We start from the raw sequence: 10,713 nt of genomic DNA, 5'->3' as shown, positions 1-10,713 counted from the left end.
AAAGAAAAGGGCTCGAAGAAGCAGGAATAAAAAGCAAAAGCAGATTGGTCATCTCAAAGTTACTGGAAACAGGAGAGCACCGAGAGCAACGCAGGAAGCGTGAAGATGAAGCCAACACCTGGCAGGCAGCAGGAGGCCCAGGGAGACCACGTCTCTCTTAAAGCCAAGCCCTTTGAAGGAGTGAGACATTCATTTTATTTCTTTAAGCAAATTAAACATTTAAAACCATTTGTGCCATGGTCTGAATGTGTCCCCCAAAATTCACGTGCAGAAAACTGTCAGGCTGAAATTCAAGACCTCACCTCAAACTTATTTGTATTCAGTTTATTCAATTACTTTTTGTAATCCCTATTTACAAGGTTAAATAATTGTTGACCACCACAGAAAAATTTCAGTGCTGAAATGCTAGGGAAGCACTCTATTGCTGAGGTACACTCCCCGGTGGGTTTAGAAGCTTAAGTTAAGGCAACAGTGTGAAAGGTAGAACTTTGGGGCAGTTTAAAGTTTAGGTCCTGAAGGTGAATTATTCATTATATAATGAATTAATGCTGTTACAAAATACTTTGTGGGAGTTAGTTCACCCTCTTTTGTTCTTCTGCCATGTGAATACACAAAGTTTATCTTCTCTTGCCCTCTGGCCTCTTCTATGTGAGGACATAGCAATAAGGCCTGCACCAGATGTAGGTGTCTTGATCTAGGTCATCGCAGACCCTAGAACTATAGGAAATGAATTTCTGTTTTGTTTAGATTAACTAGGCTGTAGTATTCCATTCAGGAAAACACAAAACAGACTAAGACAACTTGAGACAGGAATACTAAAATGATGTGCTGTCTTTTCTTTCCTTCTTTTTTTTGGCTGGGTTGAGGGGTGGTACTGGGATTGAATCCAGAGGCACTTAACCAAGAGCCACATCCCCAGCCCTTTTTATTTTTTATTTTGAGACAGAGTCTCTCTAAGTTGTTAAGGCTGGCTTTGAACTTGCGATTCTGCTGCCTCAGCCTCCTGATTTGCTGGGATTACAGGTGTGCACCACTGTGCTCAGCTGATGTGCTATCTTAATTATTAGGATTAAAATATTCATAATTTGTACGTATTCCTTTCTAATGTTGTTAATTCTACCTGCTATGTTAAGTAACTGACAAAAAGGTAAGCATGATTCTAAACTTTTCCTTTCTCAGGGGTCATAAAAATTCAGGCCCATGAATGAGGAACAAAATCATCAAGGTAAAATATAATGGAAATTTTTGTGGACTTATAACACCTTTAAATCATAGATAGTGTGGATATGGGTAAGACTCAGTCGTGTTCTTTTTTTTTTTTTCTTTTATTTATTTTTTTGTAGTTGCAGCTGGACAGAATACCTTTGTTTTATGTGTTTATTTTTTATGTGGTGCTGAGGATCAAACCCAGTGCCTCACACATCCAAGCAAGTGCTCTACCACTGAGCTACAATCCCAGCCCTCACTTGTGTTCTTATCAAGTCATTAGAAATTATGTAGCATATTGTTCTATGTATTTATAAGCATTAACAAGTTTGGTATGTTTTATCTCACAAAAACAGAGGAACATAATTAATTTGATTAAATATTTATGCTGAATTCACATATTGAGGATCATATAGTAAGTAAAATAACTATAAATATGAATTAGTTGTATAATCATAATTGTTGGCAGAATCGACACATTTATTACATGGTAATCAAACTTATTTAATTCCTTTTTGTAATCCCTATTTATTAGGTTAGATAATTTTGACCATCAAAGTCAAAAGTAAAGGAACTGAAAAACACATAATACCAGGTATGCTCATTGCTACTATAGTATCTGTGCTACTAGGCTCCCTCAGATGACAGAGTAAGGACATATGAGTGTGTACACTAACCTGTGTATACACACATTGATAAATACTTCTATATGTAACCATCTGTTCTTATATTAAGCTCAAATTCATGCTGATGTCTCCAACTCTAATCCTTTGAAATAAACAAGTATTGTGAACTTTGATATGCTCTCTACTTGTGACACAATTCAGTCTACTTGTGACACAATACAATTATCTTACTGGTTTATGTTCCAAAACATTTTGAAATTGATTGTGGCAAAGACTGGTCATGCCAATCCAAACACATTCTCCATTTTTTCTCTCAGCTATATTTTTAAAAATCTTTCTTTTCAGGTACATATTGCTACATGACTGCGTTCTGGCCAGCCAGTGGGAAGGAAATTGGAGGGTGGGATTTACATGAAAACTTCTGAAAATAAGGATAGGCAGATGGCACATCCTTTACTGCCTTTCTTCTTCCTTTTGCCTTGGATTCAAGACAAAATGTGAAGCTAGAAAAAAAAGTGCCAGGTAGTAAAACAGAAAGAGAAGCCTGGATTTTTGATAACACAGAACTGTTACACTGGCCCTTGTCTGCTTATCACTAGATCTTTCTTTCTTCTCTCTCTCTCTTTTATTGTGCTAAATAGGTGCTCTACCACTGAGATATACCCCCGTGCAGACTTCTTTTAAGCATGGAGAAAACAAATTGCTAAAATTTGGATTTTCTGTTCCATCCAGCTAAATCTGATGCAAACCAATAATTTCTTAAAGTGACTTTATAGTTTCTTCTTTCTTTTTGACCACCCCTTCTCTCTTTCTCTTTCTTTTCCAGTGCTGGGGATCCAAATAGGACCTTACACATGTTAGACAAGCACTTTTAGCCCAGAGATAGTTTCTTCTATATCTAAATTATTTTCATGACTGCTTATATATTATCAAAGAAAATACTTTTTTTTTTGAAGGTCATATTGAGTTGAATCCTAAACATTGGGGCATAGAGAAGGTATATTAGAAATTGTTGTGAAAAAGAAAAGGAAAAACAGAAGAGAAGGAAGGAGGAAAGGAAGGGAAGATGAGAAGAATATAGGGAAGAAGGAAAGGGCAGAACCTGGGGAAGTCCGAGTGATCTGGACAAGGGAGACAGTGTCATATCATTATGGAAATGACTAAACAAAATCACATCTTCAGGAAAGGTGCAAAAATGATTAAAGAGTGTGGGCCTTATTGGGAAACTGTTTTTCCTTTCCCTCCCACATTCTTTTGTTATCCTCAATGGTAAACTTCTAAGCTATGTTTCCTTTCCACTAGTCTGTTTTTAGGCTGTTTAAATTGGGTAATTTCTATTGTTCTATTTTCCTGTTCACTGAATTTCTCCTTCATTCTGCTGTTGAGCTCATTAGCTGAGTTTTTGTTTCAGTTACTGCAACTTTCAGTCCTAAAACTTCCATTTATTTCTTCCATCTTCTAATTCTTTGCTGAGACTTTCTGTTTCTTTGTTGAGATTGTTTACTTTTTCATTTTCTTCAAAAGCTTTTTAATTGCTCATTGAAATATTTTTTTTCTGACGATTGTTGGTCTTTGTCAGAGAAGTTTAACTTGGGGTTTGGCATCTGTTGATTGTCTTTTTTTCATTTGGCTTGAGATCTTCCTGGGTTTTGGTTTGATGAGTGGATTTTGACTGAAATCTGAATGTTTGGGCATGATGACATGTTGAGTCTTATTTAAACATTGTATTTTAATCAGTTTTTCCTAACATGGCTCTTGCAAGGGAATGAATGGGGACGGGGACTTTTAAATGACAAATGGTGATAGAGGTTTCCTATTCTGCCTCTGTTACTGCCAATGTGGGGGATTTCTCATTATTGCTAGGCAAGGGTGTGAGTTTCGGTTCACCTAAAGCTGGCAGTGATACTCCCCTAGTTGGGACAGGGGTTGGAATGCCTCCTTAATGTTCCCTTTGTGGCCTCCAGTAACCATGATGGCAGAAGGAGTGATAACCTCTTCTTGCTGGGCAGTGGTAGAAGTCCTGACTCTTCACTCCGTGTCTTCTTACACACCACAGCAGAGAAAGGCTGGAGTGCCTCATTCCTGTAAGGTAAGTGTGAGAGCCTGGGTTCCCCGAGTTGGTCTCCAGTAACTTCAAGTGCAAGGGGAGGTGCGTGTGTGGAGAACTCATTACTGCCCAGTGTTGGTGATGGAAGTCTCAGCACCTCAGAGGGGTTGAGGGGGAGGGAGGTTGAGGTGTTGGAATGTTGAGGTGTCTCCTTGCCTCCTGGAAACTATAAAAGTCTAGGCTTCCCACTTGGCCTTTGCTTTGTGGGTTAGGCCCACTGTTTGGGTATGTGTATGTGCCTCTCTTCCATCCTGACATGTTTCTGTCTTGCTAGGGTGCTCATTTTACATTCTTTGGCTATACAGAGCAGCCTTTTATTAGGACATTTTTGGTCTATATCTTTTTGCATTTTGGTGTTTCTGTTTTTTGGCTTCTCCAACAACCACTTCGGGATATATTAGGCTAAATAAAAATCCAGGAGGGGCTGGGCTGTAGTTCAGAGGTTGAGCACTTGCCCTGCATGCATGAGACACTGGGTTCAATCCTCAGCACCACATACAAAAATAAATAAAATAAAGATTTAAAAAACCCCAGGAATTTACTACTACTGTGTTTCACTTTGGGTCCTGAAGTCCCTAGTTAGGATGGTTTCCTTTCTCCCCCTTTCAAATCATCTTATATTTGTTTTATATACAAATGAACTCTAAATTATGATGGCTTGCTGATATTTCAACTTAATGATGGAAAGAAAGCAACACAAATTTAGTAGAAACTGTACATCAAATTGTGAATTTGCATCTTTTCTAGGGCTACCAATATGTGGTATGATCCTTCTTCAAGATACTTAGAGATGGTGGAGTAGAGGAGGTTGCTTTCCAAGCTGCTCCATGATGTGAGACCAAGAAAGTAGATAAATAGCTTCTCAATGAGGTGGGCGAAAGAGGGTTATTACTGTGATTTAATACTGAACACTCAGAACAACTTTGGGACTCAAAAGGTTCGATACAACAAAACAAAAGAAAATATACTGCTGGCATCTGCCGCAGTCCGGCTGCAGCAAAATAACCGGGGGGTGACGAACAACTTGTGTACGTTGATACAGCAGGAGTGGAAGCCGTTTATTGCAGGACAGGAGCAGTATTTATACATTCCACACAGCTTATCTAATTAGCATAAACTAGATACATCAGTCAACCAATAAGGAATCTCCACACTTAATGGCTCGCTTTTGTTACTTCTCAAACCACTCCCTCTGGCATTTTGCCAGGCACCATCCAGACTTGTTTACAACTCTAACATTCCCCTGGCAAAATGCCAGGTGTTATTTTGACTTGTTTACAGACTCTAACATTTCCCCCTTTTGTTTAATTTAAATAACGACCATAGTGGTTTTTACAGAAACACCATAAATAACCTGATACAAGCAGAAAGGGAGGATACAAAATGCCACAATACCAAGCCACTTGATGGCTCCATCCAAGAAGCCCTTGGAAAAATTATACCAGCAATGACACCGTTAGCAAAGATACCAAGTAACAATTTGTTGTACATTACAGTTTGTTGTCTCAGTCCAGGTAAAGCTGTGTCTCAATAGATTAACTCACAGTCCAGGTAAATCACAATCCAGGTAAGTTCTGCAGGCAGCTAGCTTAAATCACAGTCCAGGTAAGTTCTGCAGGCAGCTAGCTTGATCCGAAGTCTCGTCTGTTTCTCAGCCAAAGTCTTGTCCGGTTTTCAGCAACANTTGATACAGCAGGAGTGGAAGCCGTTTATTGCAGGACAGGAGCAGTATTTATACATTCCACACAGCTTATCTAATTAGCATAAACTAGATACATCAGTCAACCAATAAGGAATCTCCACACTTAATGGCTCGCTTTTGTTACTTCTCAAACCACTCCCTCTGGCATTTTGCCAGGCACCATCCAGACTTGTTTACAACTCTAACATTCCCCTGGCAAAATGCCAGGTGTTATTTTGACTTGTTTACAGACTCTAACAGTTCGATACAACAAAACAAAAGAAAATATACTGCTGGCAGCTGCTGGAACTGATTCACCACAGGCAAAGTTGGGAGGGGGACTAAAAAACTTATTTCAGGTAACACGGTGGGTATCTTTGTATGGAGAAATCAGAGAGTGTTTTGCCCAGTGTGACATGCAGATGCCAGACCATGGAGGTGCATTGATTTAAAATATTGAGACCAACTGCCATCAAAAAAAGCACTGAAGGGTTTACCTAGACCTAAACTCTGCCTTTAGGATCTCCACCTACAGGAACTGCTCTCACAGAACACTACAGTGACCCCACGCTGAGAGTGGAGCAGACAACACTCTCCAACCTGCTCTACCTCATAAGGCCAAGAAGGGAAGCAGAGAATTTTTGAACTCCAACTGGCAACTTGATGAGCAATCCAAAAAGGAAAGACTTGATAGCCTGTGCTATCAAGTCTTGTGGGCCATATATACCTCAAGAAAAAAGGAAAAGAAGGATATTTGGGAACAGACAACAAACATCAGTGACAATTTTTGACCACCACAATGGAAATAATTTCTCAATTTTTCATCAAGAAACTCTGTCTCTCTCTCTTCTTTCTCTCTCTCTTTCTTTTTGGTTATTTGTTCTTTCAGTCTTCCTTTAATTTTTCACTTCTACTTTCTCTCCTCTGTCATAATCATCACTTCCTATATCTCTTCTTCATTCTCCATGCTCACCTTTTGATATAACAAACCCTTTTGCAAACTTACTGTTTTTACTGTTGGCAATTGCTTATCATAACATTTCTGCTTATTGTGCCAATTAACATTGTAGATGTCATAATAGGAACTAAGTATTTAGTCTAATGTTGTATATTGTTTGCATTGGTGGTTGTTATTATTTGTCTCCTCCTTAACTGTGAGATTCTAGAAACCTTCAGGGACACTGCAAGTTCACAGGGTAAAAACTCTGCTGCCTCATATTCATACTGATAAAATGGGTAGACACACAGAAAATATGGAAAAGCAAGGGAAAAAATATCCCAAACAAACCCACATACTTCAGTAATGGAATTCATTGACACAACAGTAGAGGAAATGTCAGAGAAGGAATTTAGAATGTTCATAATTAAACTGATCTGTGAGGTAAAAGACAATGTGAAGAGTGAAATCAGAAGGAAAATACAGGAAGTAAAAGATCACTTCAATAAAGAGATAGAGATTCTGAAAAAGAATCAAATGGAAATCCTTGAAATGAAGTAATCAATGAATCAAATTAAAAATTCAATGGAAAGCATCACCAACAGACTAAGATCACTTGGAAGACAGAGTTCCAGGCAACAAAGACAAAATATTTAATCTTGAAAGTAAAGTTGACCATGGAGAAAAGAAGTTAAAGGACCATGAACAGAATTTTCAAGAAATATCGGATAACAAGAGAAGGCCAAATTTAGGATTCATCAGGATAGATGAAGGCCCTTAAATACAAACTCAAGGAATGCACAATTGTTTCAATAAAATAATTTCAGAAAATTTCCCAAACCTTACTAGTGAAATGGAAAATCAAATACAGGAGGCAAACAGGATTCCAAATACACAAAATTATAATAGACCATATCAAGATACATTATTATGAAATTACCTAACATACAAAATAAGGATAGAATTTTAAAGGCTGATAGAGAAAAATGACAACTCACATTTAGAGGTTAAACCAATCCATATTTCAGATGATATCTCAACCCAGATCCTTAAAGTTAGGAAGTCCTAGACTAATATTTACCAATCTCTGAAAGAAAATGGATGCCAACCAAGAATACTATACAAAGCAAAATTAAGCTTCAGAATTGAAGATGAAATAAAAACCTATGATAAATTAAAGTTAAAAAAATTCACAACTAGAAGTCTACACTACAAAACACACTTAATAAAATATTTCATAAAGAAGAAAGAAAAAAACATAAAAATGTAAACCACCAGAGGGAGGAACTACAGTAAAAGAATAGTAAATCAAAGGAAAAACAAATCTAAATTAAAATCTAGAAATAAATCAAAATGGCAGGGAAAAAATCATCTCTCAATAATAACAATGAATGTAAATCATCAATCAAAAGACAATAAGCATCCTGGTGCAATGGTGCATGCCTATAATCCCAGCAACTTGGGAAGCTGAGGCAGGAAGATTGCAAGTTCAAAGCCAGCCTCAGCAAAAGTGAGGTGCTAAGCAAATCAGTGAGACCCTATCTCTAAATAAACTACAAAATAGGGCTGGGGATCTGATTCAGTGGTTGAGTACTCCTGAGTTCAATTCTCAGTACCCCCCCCCCAGGAAAAAAAAGATGTAGGCAGATCAGATTAAAAAACAAGACTCAACAATATGCTGCTTCCTAGAGACTCACCTCATAGACAAAGACATCCACAGACTAAAGGTGAAAGGATCGTGAATCTTGTAAATAAACAGGGATTTCTATTCTCATATTGAATAACGTGGACTTCAAGCCAAAGTTAATCAGAAGAGACTAAGAAGGTCATTTCATGCTGCTCAAGGGAACTATACAGTAACAAGAAATAATAATCATAAATGTTTATGCTCCAAACAATGGTCAATATCAAAACTCAAATAGACCACAACACAAAAAGGTGACTTTAATACACCTCTCTTATCACTGGATAGATTTTCCGAACAAAAACAAGACGAAGACACTACAGAACTAAAAAATACAATGAATAGTTTTGACTTAATAGACATATATAGAATATTTCATCTACCAATGACTGAATATACTTTCTTTTCAGCAGCACATGGATCATTTTCTAAAATAGACCATATCTTAGGCAACAAAGCAACTCTTAATAAAGAAAATAGAGATAATACATTGCATTCTATCAGATCATAATGGAATAAAATTAGAAATCATTAAGATAAAAGTAGAAGCTACTCTAACACTTGGAAACTAAATAATATAGTATTGAATGATGAATGGATAGCAGAAGAAATCAAGGGTGAAGTAAAAAAGTACTTAGAGATAAATGAGAATTGTGATACAACACATCAAAATCGCTGGGACACTTTGAAAGCAATTCTAAGAGGAAAGTTCACAGCATCAAGTTCATTCATTAAAGAATAGAAAGACACCAAATAAATTATCTATCATTTCATCTCAAGGCCCTAAAAAAAGAACAAATCAACACCAAAATCATCAGGAAACAGGAAATAATTAAAGTCACACCCAAAAATCAATGAACTGAAGTAGAAAATTCTAAAAAATCAACAAAACAAAAAAGTCGGTTCTTTGAAAAAATAAACAAAATGAATAGACTCTTAACCAAGCTAATTAAAAGAAGGAGGGAAAAAACTTAAGTTATTAAAATACATGATGAAAAAGGAAATATCACCACAGACATACTGAAATATGCACCATAATCAAAAACTATTTTGAAAATTTATACTCTAATAAATTAGAAAATCTTGAAGACATTCACAAATTTCTAGAGATATATGACCTACCCAAGTTGAAACAGGAGGATATAGAAAATTTAAACAGATCAATTTCAAGTAGTGAAAATGAATGCACCACCAAAAGCCTACCAACAAAGAAAAGCCCAGGACCAGATGGATTCTCATCTGAGTCCTGCCAGACCTTCAAAGAAGAACTAACACCAATCCTCCTCAAATTATCCCATGAAATAGAAAAGAGACACTGTATTTAAATAAAATACAAAATAGGGCTAATGATGTGGTTCAGTAATTGAGTGCCCCTGAATTCAAGCCTCAGAACCCTACCTCCCAAATATGAACAGTCAACAAATCTATGAAAAAATGCTCATAATCTCTAGCAATTAGAGAAATGCAAATTAAAACTACACAGATTTTTACCTCACACCAATTAGAATGGCAATTATCAAGAATACACGCAAAATAAGTGTTGGTGAGGACGTGGGAAAAAGGGTACATTCAGACATTGATTGGCAAAACCACTCTGGAAAGCAGTATGGAGATTCCTCAAAAAACTAGGAATGGAATCACCATTTGACCCAGTTATCTCACTCCTTGGTATATATTCAAAGGAGTTAAAAATCAGCATACCATGGTAACACAGGTACATTGGTATTTATAGCAGCACAATTCACAATAGCTAAGCTACAGAACCAATCTAAATGTCCATCAACAGATCAATGAATAAAGAAAATGTGGGATATATATATATATATATATATATATATATATCCCACATTTTATGGCCAAGTAATATTCCATCTCATATATATCCATATATATATGTGTATATATATATATATATATGAGATGGAATATTACTTGGCCATAAAGAAGAATTACTTTAGGACATTTCGACAATAAATGGATGGATCTGGAGCCTATCATGGTAAGTGAAATAAGCCAATCCCAAAAAACCAAAGGTCAAAGGTTTTCTCTGATATGTGGATGTTAACACACAAATTGTAGCGAGGGAGGAAGAACAATAGTTCAGTGGATTAGGCATAAGGTTATGAAGGGAAGGGTGGAGGATAGAAATAGCAAAGACAGTGGAATGAATCTGTTATAACTTTCCTGTGTACATATATGAATATACCACAGTGAATCTCAACATCCAGAAGACTGAGATCCTAATTGGAATAAGATATATTTCATGTTTGTATAAATATACGAAAATAGATTTTACTGCCATGTGTAACTAAAAAGAAGAATGTTAGAGTCTGTAAACAAGTCAAAATAACACCTGGCATTTTGCCAGGGGAATGTTAGAGTTCGTAAACAAGTCTGGATGGTGCCTGGCAAAATGCCAGAGGGAGTGGTTTGAGAAGTAACAAAAGCGAGCCATTAAGTGTGGAGATTCCT

The sequence above is a fragment of the Marmota marmota genome, unplaced genomic scaffold (genome assembly GCF_001458135.2).
Source record: "Marmota marmota marmota unplaced genomic scaffold, marMar, whole genome shotgun sequence".
NCBI classification, from domain to species: Eukaryota; Metazoa; Chordata; class Mammalia; order Rodentia; family Sciuridae; genus Marmota; species Marmota marmota.
This window is presented reverse-complemented; position numbering follows the sequence as displayed.